At 38.1% G+C, this 11,460-nt stretch overlaps 1 protein-coding gene across 1 annotated transcript in view; it reads left to right on the top strand.

Moving 5' to 3' along the window:
• Positions 1-11,460, top strand: part of LOC139120717 (calcium-activated chloride channel regulator 1-like) — a 53,352-nt gene that overhangs the window by 28,763 nt on the left and 13,129 nt on the right. The gene's annotated exons all lie outside the window — the stretch shown is intronic.

The following is an 11,460-nucleotide window of genomic DNA, read 5'->3' as shown; positions in this document are numbered from 1 at the left end:
TTCGAAACGAATTTGCTTGGCCAAAAGTAGGGCCGAAATAAAAACGATTTTGTACTTTATTGTCAAGAACCAATGTGTACGCTCGTCCTTGTCGAAACGGCAGATTTGATGTGTATTTGTTACAAAGACAAAACAGTTATCTATAACTTATTACAAGCCAAAAAATGAAACTATGGTGGTGGATGACCAAGCTGTGAATGTTGTGTTTATATCGCGATCTGACTCAGTGACTGAACATTTCGTGTCATGTGAGAGTTGTACTTGCATTATGCATGAGATTATAAGTAGACGGCAGTTACACCATTTTTGGAAGGGGTGTTGTAGACTAGAATTCAGTTTCCAATTATGATATTGATGATTTTACATATACCTGTTATGCTGAGAAGCTATCTACATAGTATTAAACAGCTTGAGGGAATTAAATTGAAGGATGTTGACAAAGTAGTTAAAAGTTAGAGTTACAGAGGCGTTTAAAAGTATTTTTTTTTAGTTCCAGTAAAACCTGTGAGATTTGTGTGAAAGATTTTTATACATCTAGACATTTGATCAGGCACGAGGGGACTGTTAGTCATCCAAGAGAGAAAAGATGTCTACTCTTGGAAAATGCTGATAGGCAGGTAAGGGGTGGACCATTTGATATTATTGGGATGGCTGGATCAAAATGTATTACTTTTTCCCACCCCTCTTCTGGATATTCTTTTTTTAAGTGAAATATACAGGTAAATTTTTTATAGGCGCTTCTTCAGGGTAATTTATTTTTACTCTGCTGTCAGCAACACCCATCTTTCTAAATATGTTTGACTGTCCGTCATCGTCCTTTCTCCATCCACACAACATATTGTTTTATTTGCTTGAGTATAGAGTTTTTTTGGGAATTCTATATCAGAAGTATTCAAAGTGTAAGGAAATATATTTGCAATATTGTATTTTGGGGGCATTTTTTGCCCTGTTGGTCAAAAAAAATCTCTCTGAAATTGACTGCTGATTGCAGAATTTCAGATGTAATATGCCTTGTCTCCCCCCACACATATTTTTTCTTACGGTCCCTCTGTTGCTAATAATGCTTTTTCCCTAAAGGAGATGTCTTCATTACATATTGAAAATTGTATAATGAAGCTAAGGTTTCAAAGGCGTTACTTTCAGTCTTTGGTTTAAGGTTAGCTATTGCAGTAATGTTTATCAATATTTTTGGTAATGTTTTAGATGACAAGTACAGGACTTTGCCCAGATTCTGACAATTCAACAAATGAGGTAGGTTTGTAAATTCATCTGTTCACTTGATTGGTCTGAAACAAATGAAACTTTTTCTTGGAATTCTCATTGGTTTATAACATTCTACTCAAAAGTTGAATGGCAGGTATTAACATTGAAAGAGTCTCCAAAATGTGAATATCAATCAGATTTTAGAAATTTTTGAATTTGAATTTTTCCTAATTTTGCACGACTTTACTCCATACAAAGAAAAATAGTTAAATAAAGTTTTCAGGTTTTATGGAATAACTTGCATGCTTTGAGCTATGGGTAGGTTACTGTAAATTTTAACACACAGTCTTATTTGTCCCACCATATATTTTTTTTCTGTTTTGTTTGTAGGGAATGGAATGCACTATTTCTCTTGACAAGTTAGAGGAGTCAGCCACACCAATCCATATTGTCAAAAATGGAGAATAGACGAATGATGAAGATTTTATCAGTGATGATCTTTGTGAGGATGAGGAACTTACAGAACAAGAAGATGAGCATGATGATTGAATGATTAATGCATAACTAGATAGATTGTAGATTATATTCAGATTGTAACTATGTCTTAAATCATATTGACTCCCATTATTTAGTTTGTTACCACAGTTACAGGGGGTCTAATGTGTAGCAGTGAATTAAAGCTGATAATGTAGCTCAGTGGTTTATTAATGACTGTATATTTAATGTAAATAAGTCTGTCAAGAACATTACCAAACGTTTTCTTTAAGTGAAGAGAAGCTAAAAAGTTGTTGCTTTAAATAGCAAAAAGGAAAAGGTCTAAAGAGTAAATGACTTTTTGAGATGTTTATAATTATATTCGTATCAATTTTAAGGTTTATATGACATCCTCACCTAAGTCCTATATCTTTACATATGACGTAAAATCTTGTTATGTTATGGAGAACTTCTACCCATTGATAGCATATTGTCAAATTGTCCCAAAGGGAACAGTGCCCTCTTCAATACGTTTCTCCCCATATTTATACTGCAGTGTGTGAGGAGGACATGGCATCAACTTGTCCTAAGGAATATGAGAATCCCTGGTATTCTTTCCCTGATGAACATTACGCTGAGCTAAGTTGTCTTGTGAATGTTTTAAAACATTGGTATGTATGTCTTTGTTTTTGTCCTCTTTTACATTTTATTTCAAAGTATTTTATAATGTATCTATGATACAAGTCAACCAATGTGTCCATGATTAAATGCATGACCTGTTCAGACATAGTCAGTGACATGCTAGCCAGTTACAGTGTGTGTGTGACATGTTATCCATTAGTGTTTTTGAATCTTCTCTAGGGTGATGCTAATATTCAGTATATCTTTCATCTGTTACGAAAATGGGATCCATCAACGCCATCATTGTTCAAAGTACGACAAGTATGTCCCAAATTACCTGGCAGAATGGAGGTTAACACGGTAAGTTTCTTCTATGCGTATTTTCAAACAAATCAAACACACATGCACACATAAATCCATGGTATTTATTTATTATTTATTTAGGAAGCATATAGGTCATTTGCAATGTGGAGACATTAAAAAGACACACTGGCATATTTTTCCTTCGTGTACCATTATAAAAAACACAATCAGGTATGCTGCAGTGATGAAACGAAAATGCAGCATGTATGACCGAGCAGGTATGCTGCATGTTCGTCTCATCAGACCTGTAGCATACTTGGCAGGTCAGGTATGCTGCAGGTCTGATGAGACAAACATGCAGCATACCTGCTCGATCATATATGCTGCACACATGTGGCAGACCTGTTACAGTCGAATCCTGCCACAGGTTGCCCCATGCTGGTTTACTGTAACTAATCAATGAGTCAGTGTCTTTGAAATGTGTGGTGATATCCAAGCTAATGGTTTACATTGTACATACCAAGTGGCTTTCTCACATACAGAGTTGTGGCACCGAATTGAAACCATGCAAATCACTTTCAGCTATTAGGGAGCTGTCATTATTTACCGCCTGAGGGTCGGAGGAATTTCATCGGAAATTCCAGAAGTTCGAGTAATCCCGCCTCGCTAATCATGATGAATTTGAGTAACCCCCTCTCTAACTCTGAAATTTTGACTGACCCCCACTTAGAAAGTTAAATACCAATACACGTATTTGTAAAATTTAAAAATACAGCAATAGTAGAGACCTTTCAAATCCTGATGTACCCTGCTAGATTACAATCGGTTATCTCATTCCAGCTTCCGACTATCTTTCATTTGCACAAAGCCGTACGCCAGCCAAGCACCATTACAAGCTCCGGCAATTTAAGGTTGCAACTGATACCTATAACTATAATTTTTCCCAAATACTGTTTGTCTCTGGAATACTTTGCCGGCTGTAGTTGCCGAGACCCATAGTTTGGCATCTTTCAAACAGGGCTTATCGATAGTAGAAATCAAAATTTTGGGGTTGACATGAAAACAGGGATATCAAGGATAGCTGTACTGATGAGTATGTGACCCCCTCCCCCCAAAAAGGCACGACGCGCAGGTTCTGAAATGACGTGCGCGGGTACCAGAGACGATCTTTTTGGCCTTACCCGATTTTCATTCTGGGTTTCGAAAGAGGAAGTTTAATCTTGAACATTCCTGCGAAAAGATTGAGAAAAAGTTGAATTCTTTCATTTTTAAGGCGCGAACTTGCTTAACACATATTTACAAACGGATATGCTCCTATATCGCAAAACGGCATGGCATTGTAACATAACAAAAATTGTTTTCTGTGACTGGTATAAAAAGAATGATCAGAAAGATAATGGCCAACTGAATCTACATAAAACATTTTTCGGAGCTTCAGCCACGAGAGAAAAGTTTGCTCTGTGGTAAAATATGACACGACTGCTTACGTAGCCAGTTTCACACCTTGTAATTTCATTTCGGGAACCGATCCCTTCCTAACTATCGCGCTCGGTGATTTGAAACGGGGAACCATCAATCACTTCGATGAGGGCGTCCCTGTACTATAAAGTTTTAGACTGATCATCCAACCACTTCACTTGCAGTTGCGCGACCTACCAGCAACAGCTAGATGTGCAGGTAAGCTTTGTCTCTGTACCTATTGCCCTCCACCTCTCTCTCTCTCTCTCTCTCTCTCTCTCTCTCTCTCTCTCTCTCTCCTCTCTCTCTCTCTCTCTCTCTCTCTCTCTCTCTCTCTCTCTCTCCAATGCGCCCCTTTTCCATATTAATTATGATGCCGATTATCAAGGCGTATGTCAGCCCTACAACCGTGATACCGTACAGGGCAAGCACTTACCTTTGTTTACGATCACTAGTGAAAGTAAGTTTTCTCAGCAATTTGTCATGTCCTTATTTCATTTTGCAATTGACGTTGTTTATAATTGGCTGTAGTCGCCATCAAATGCAAGTAGCAGCCATTTTACCATCTGTAAACACTTCTTTATTGAATTAATTGTAATTTTCACCTTAGAAACGCATATTCCGGGCTTCGCCTATAAATGATCGACTGTGCGCGTGCGCAATGAGCTATAAGTTCGGTCCGCTTTCACTGTTCAGGTGTTGTGTATGTAATGTTCCGTTCAATTCAAGCAAGGTAATATGATCTATCGACGTGCGTTCTGTCACTCGTAGCCAATAGCAGTAGGGCTTTGGTGCGAGCTGACCAATCAGACGATGCCTCGCTTTTGCATGAGCCTGGGAGAAAGACCTAGATTTTATGCTTCGGTCGCGGAGGTTGAACCTCCGATTAGCTATTATATCTCATTATGACATTTTAGTCAAGGTGAGCAATGTTCCTGACGGATCTTAGAGAGAGTGCATAGACGACTTTAGCTGGATCTCAACGATATATTTAATGTTGTTTGACCCTCCTTATGCAGAACCCGATTGACTATAAATTGGGGGACCAGTAAAAACAAGGACAAGTTTATTAAAACCTGTTTTCCCAGGGCTTGCTAACGATGTACTCTATCCGTGACTTAACCCTTTGAGCGCCAAGTCAATTTTTGTCACCTTTAAAAATATACCCCAGTCAATTTTTTTCAAATTTTTGTCATAATTTTGATCAAAAAACTGTAGCCAATGAAATGTGATATGCGTTTGGTTCAAATCTATAAAAAAGGTTACAGAAATATTTAAACAAATTGGTAAAAATTTGCACTAAAATTTTTGTGGGAAAAATTACAGCACTCAAAGGGTTAACCCTACCATTGGTTAATGTATTGGAGTAAAAACCGTACATTGTAATAAGAGTGTACACAGTACGCGATTTTAGGCCAACTTCGTAGACTTGTCGTCAAGTACAGCATGACGCGGAGTGGGGAAATATGAGCGCTGACTTGCATGTATGAACACGGCACTTTTTCACTTTCAAAAGAGGATAGGCTGCATGTTTTACCAAGTTCACACACTTCCTACAAAGCAAGATGTGAAACCAAGTTGTCAGAACTGTCATTGAGGTTTAATAGGGAAGTTCATCCAAAATAATTATCAAAGAAATATAAAGGAGCGAAGTGGTGCAACCTTTGCCGGAACTCCAACTTAGTCTATTTGCAACGAGTGGACCTCACATCCTGCTTTTTTGTTGAAACCAACTCACCAGATCGTGTCAATAAAATCTACAATGATCAGTCACGTCATTTTGAGGAAAATCTGCTTTTCCGCCGCAACAAGTACTGTTTTTTTAAATAAAGGATGAAAGGTCATGTAGTTGTAACAAAAATGACAGCAGGGAAACTTAGCATCTTTTGAACAAGACATCACATGTTGTTGATATCTAATCAAAACCTGAAAATATAAGTGATCTGATACTGTTAAAGATGTCCGGGTCAATTCTGTGTATAATCCTGTGTGGGAAGACACGAAAGCAGATTATTAGCTCGGCTATATTAGCCCAGTCGCGTGATAATTCTACAAGAAAGTACCTAAGATTCGTATCGGCTCTCTTACATCGCTGCAAGCAAATAACACATTTGTTACTCAGATACTACTGCAAAAGAAGCATTTATACACACAGCTCTTTCAGTTTATGTGATCAATTAAAGGTTAAAAGTTTTGTCATTGATGAGATCAACATGGTCAAGAAAGGGTAGTCGATCCCTTAAGGACTTCGTTACCCGTAAATATATAATATACACTTGAACAAACTAATGTGCAGAATCATTTCAAAACATCGAGTTCCCGGAGCAGTTAAGGAAGATGATGGGGACTTCTGACGTAAGAACTGATACCAGTATAAAAAGGCATATAAAGATCACGAAGTTTAACGAGAATTTAAAATTCAGTTAAAGACACTGGTCACTTAAGATGTACTTGATGAATATGAATCAATCAGTTCAGCTGTAGGAAGTTCAAAGAAATTATTTATAGGAAGGTAAAGGTCAAGCAGAAATAAGTTATAATTTCTGGAAAGTTTTACGGAATATAGTTGCTACGTAGGGCGGGAGCAGTTCTACACATCAAAACTTTTTTATGTTTGTTTTATTCCAGCGCAAAACATCCATTTGGCACTCATTGCGTTTTTCGGACTTCATAATAAAACACCACTTCTTGACAATGGTTGATTATGCTTCCACACCAACTTGCCCCTACGTTAGTCTCGGTTACCCAGAATGCACTTTGGACAGTTTGCGTATCCTCTTAGATGGAACGATGGGGATACGGGGCGAAAACGCGTAGATAAGTCAGCAACTCCAGATGATGCGTTTTGACTGGCAGCTTGTGACAGGATTTGTAGCCGACACTCATTACCCGTCTACGAAGTCAGACGCCAAAACCCGTGTCGCTTCTTTTGACAGTCACGTTTTCACAGTCGAACTTATAAAATCTCTTTCCCATGAGAGCGTTGTGTAATTTTTATCGATAGTTACTCTTTCTTACCATCGTAAGCAAGCATATTACGCCTCATCCATATGGAAATTTGATATTTGGTAGGTTGAAAATTGAAAGACATTAAATGTTTTATTTGATGTTTATAGGAGGGAGATTTAATTTTCTTAGTGTGTGTATTAATCAATGTTACACCTTTTAAGCAGCCGTTTAGCATGGTCATTTTCGGATTCGAATTCAAAGTAGCATTCGGGGGAAAGATGGAGCTCTGCTCTAGGAGATGTCAGAGATCCGTCTTAGCGCTCTGTCTTAGAGCCCCTCTTAGCACTCCTTAATGCTCTGAGCCTGTCACAAGTCATTTGTGCCTATCCACTGGGCGCAATTGATCACACTAATTGGGATTTTGACGAATATATTGTATTTAGATACATTTGTATAATTCGGACTATCGAAAAGGAATTGAAGTTATATACCAATTCTGTAACTGCATCACATTCTTTGAAGCAAGAGGCACTTAAAATAACGGAAATATTGGCGGGACTTTGACACGGATCGATTTGTTTTCGTTGCTTTAGGGTCTCCATTTTGAGCTGTACATTTTGTCGTTTTGCTCGGGTCGGAATAAGGGGCAGGGAAATGGTGAGAATGGTGTTCCCGCTGGTCGTGATGATGGTGCTGCTGCTGCACTGCGTAGACGGATGTGGTCGGCACTGTTTTCGGACCGCCGACGAACTAGAGCTACAGAACAATGGTTACATCGGAATAATCATCGGTATCGATGACAGAGTTCAAGAAAACAGTAAACTCATTGATGAAATTAAAGATATCTTCACTGATGGTTCTGCAGCGCTATACAAAGCGACAAAGTAAGTTCAAGGTCACATTACAGCACCTCTGATTCATAAACCGATAGGGACAAGATGCCGTATTTTTGTGCAAAAAATCAGGGTAATGCTTAGCACAACAATCACTGTAGCGTTTGCCTAAAAGATGTACGTCGCAACTGCCAATGTTCCAGTGTTCTGCTGTTCATGGGCAGCCATTTTATCCAGAAAGGTAAACGAACTTCTACAAAAGTCAATTACACTTGTAAGTTCTTGCATGCAATACTCATCTGTTTAGCTTTCACCCATTTACTTTTCACTGTGTAATCACTGTTTTAATTTGATCAAAACAGACAAACGTGCCAAACTGATGCTCCATTTATACACCTACTGTAGGCTAAAGAATACAAATATAATCCTGTTGACCCTTATTTTAATTTGCTTTTGTTTTTAAGCAAACATAAGGCACCATTTAACAAGTGGTATGGCCACAAACTGATGACGTCAAATCGCCATACACAATACACAGTGCTATAAGTACAAGGCGTCTGTGTTTTTGTGTACGGCGATTTTGACGTCATCAGTTTGTGGCTATACCACTTGTAAAATGGTGCCAACATAAACTGTGAATATCTCTGCGAAAGAAGGGCTTCATAATCTAAATTGATTAAATGTGTTATGTGCAAAACACAAGTGTCACTGATTACCATAAAGGAGATTAGAGTTTCGCAAAGCCATGATGTATTTCAAAGTTCAAGGCGAATTCAGAGTTTCAGTTTATATTCCTATGACATTTTGAAGTGTTTTACTAACAGAAGGTGTGTCAGTAAAATCACATTACTCTGGAAAATCAGAATGAGGCATAATATATAACAATGGAATGGATGTATTCAATATTGCTACGGGAAGCCACATTTTTTCGTACATCAGAACAGAGAACGAACGATTTATTTTCAAAAATGACAAAATGTCCTTCTTTTCAAATTTAGAGGCGTCATGTAATGTACCTAGGACACTTTCTTGTGATGATAATACAGCGGTATTTTGCAATCACGTACAACATATGCAATTTACACGGGTTGTTAAAGGTATACTGTCACCTGTTCCAATTTTGCCAGAGTATAGAAAGAAAAAATCTAACCAATCACAGCTTTTAAGCGGGTGGCCGCTTTTTAAAAACAGCGCCCTAACATGGGCATTTTGAATACCAAGGAACGCAGATTTGACCATATATGGGCATATTTAGATTACAGGTGACTGTATTCCTTTAAGAGGACAAAATACCAGATAAGCATTGGCAATGTTACAAAGTTCAACAACTTTATGCAAATATATGAATGAAAAAATCCCTGGACTGCGTAAAATTTAGTTCAATTACAACTGCGGGGACCACTTTGAAGTCAGGACCACTTTGAGGTCTTCACACACGTCTTAGTGTGTGAATATTGAATCAACCAAGTCTAACGAGAAATCAAAAGGTCTTTCAAATAACACACAATGCTTTGTTACATTGTAAGCCAATTATGCAATGAAAGGTGTACACTTCTCTTAGAGCACCACAGCATGGCACTCTGCAAGGGACCATGGTCCTTTCCTTCATTTTCCTCTGAACATAATAAAACGGCGTTTTATTTTTCTTCAGGAAACGCGCTTTTTTTCGACAAATTACCATCACAGTTCCCAGCCACTGGTCGGACTCTGTGACATCTACAAGGGCGACGACAGAGAGTTATGACAGGAGTCATATCATCATCGATCACACTAGGATACAATACCTTGCAGACACTCCATACGTCATAGGCATACCTGGTTGCGGTCAAAGGGAAGATATATGCATCTGACTCCCAATTATATTTTGGATCCCGATGTGCAAGATAACTATGGACCCGGTGGAAAGGTTTGTTGTTTTCCCTCACCTTGCATAACCATACCGTGGTTAAACAGGGGAGACTGGACACAGAATGTTCCAGGATCTTTATGTTTTCGACAGCGAAATGGAAAAAGTGAATAAAATAACTAGATATTTTATTTTCAGACCATGGTTCATGAGTGGGGACACCTTCGATATGGCGTATTTGATGAGTATCCTACTGATGGAAACAATCAACATTACTTTTCAACAAATGGAGGGGTAGAGGCCATTAGATGTTCTTCGGCAATAAAAGGTATATGGGTGTTCTGTTTTGCATATTAATTAATGTTATGAGATAAAATGAACCTCGGGTACGGTAAAATCTCAAAGTATTACATACTGCTTGTCTGCTACTTGTGCAAACTCATTTTGCAGCTTTAGGAATAAGTGAAGTACTCGCCATTTTGCTTTTATGAAAATCGAAAATTTCTTTTTATCCCCATCTTGTTCAGGCAGGGAAAGTGGACATTTTGAAAGTCCAAATGTCAGTTAATTCTGATTTGCTTGTTTTCCGACTCCATTTTTAGCACGGCTACCTTTCATTGTTATTTTTGACTTGCAAGAGAATGGACGAAGTTTAAGCACAATTTATGTTTTTAAATGTCGAACTCGTACTACCGTAATCTTTATTGTCATCCATGTAGGACGTTGGTCTTCCCGATGCAATTTAAGAAACGGTATCCCTCAGAGAGGTCGAAGTGAAGGCTGTTACTTTTTTGATGATGGTCAAGACAGAGGATACAGCGCATCGATCATGTACAAGCAATTCTTACCTAATGTAAGTTATTATCAGTTGAGTCATTGGCACTGACACAATAGTTAGCCAATGGTACAGGCTGAGGTAGCTTGCTAAATGTTCCATCTTGGGAGTAGATTTTTCATCAATGCTGCAAAATCAATTTAGGGAGCGTTCAGTTATTACGGCCGGGGGTGGGCCGGCAAAATACAGGGGGGTCACCTTAAATTTGAAAACTGTAAAGGGGGATCAGAGGAGGGGGGTCACTTAGATTTCATAAGTATCCGTCCCGTTAAAAAGCAGTTTCAGTGTTCAGAAATATTCTGGGCCATAATACCTGAACGCTCCCTTTGGGAAAGTGGGGCAAGTGGGACACTTTTTGATTAATATTTCATCAATAACTGTTCAAAGTGATTTGAAGTGTAATTATCATGTACGTGTATTGTCTACAGCTAAATTCTGTGAAAAAGTAAAAAATAAATTTCACGGTATTAATATGAAAACGATTTTGATGAAACAGGAAAAACGTCCCCCAACATGTTGGGTTAAGTGGGACAGTTTTATTTGAATTTTTGAAGGCACTAAAATTCCTTTTCGTTCATGTGTAATTGGTAAAAACTATTCTTATAATAGCAACATGAACTCAAAATTAATATATTATCTGTATGGAAAATTTATTGACAACAAGGCAAGTGTGACCTGGATAAATGATTTAATTTTATTCCCTAAAACTTCTGCAATTTCATATTTTAGGCTTCCTTTATCATGATATCAATATTTTGAATAGAATTTTAACATAAAATTTAAGTTTGCAAGTGGAAAAACCGGAACCGGAACCGGAAAAGTAAACTATCCGTCAATATACTGTCAGTAAGCTCTCAATTGTCCTGGGAGGGGGTGCAAGTAAATATAATCGCAAGTATCGGCTTCCCTTGAGAATGAAAATTGGAAGTAGATCCCCT

Source organism: Ptychodera flava, chromosome 2, assembly GCF_041260155.1.
Source record: "Ptychodera flava strain L36383 chromosome 2, AS_Pfla_20210202, whole genome shotgun sequence".
NCBI classification, from domain to species: Eukaryota; Metazoa; Hemichordata; class Enteropneusta; family Ptychoderidae; genus Ptychodera; species Ptychodera flava.
This window is presented reverse-complemented; position numbering and strand designations above follow the sequence as displayed.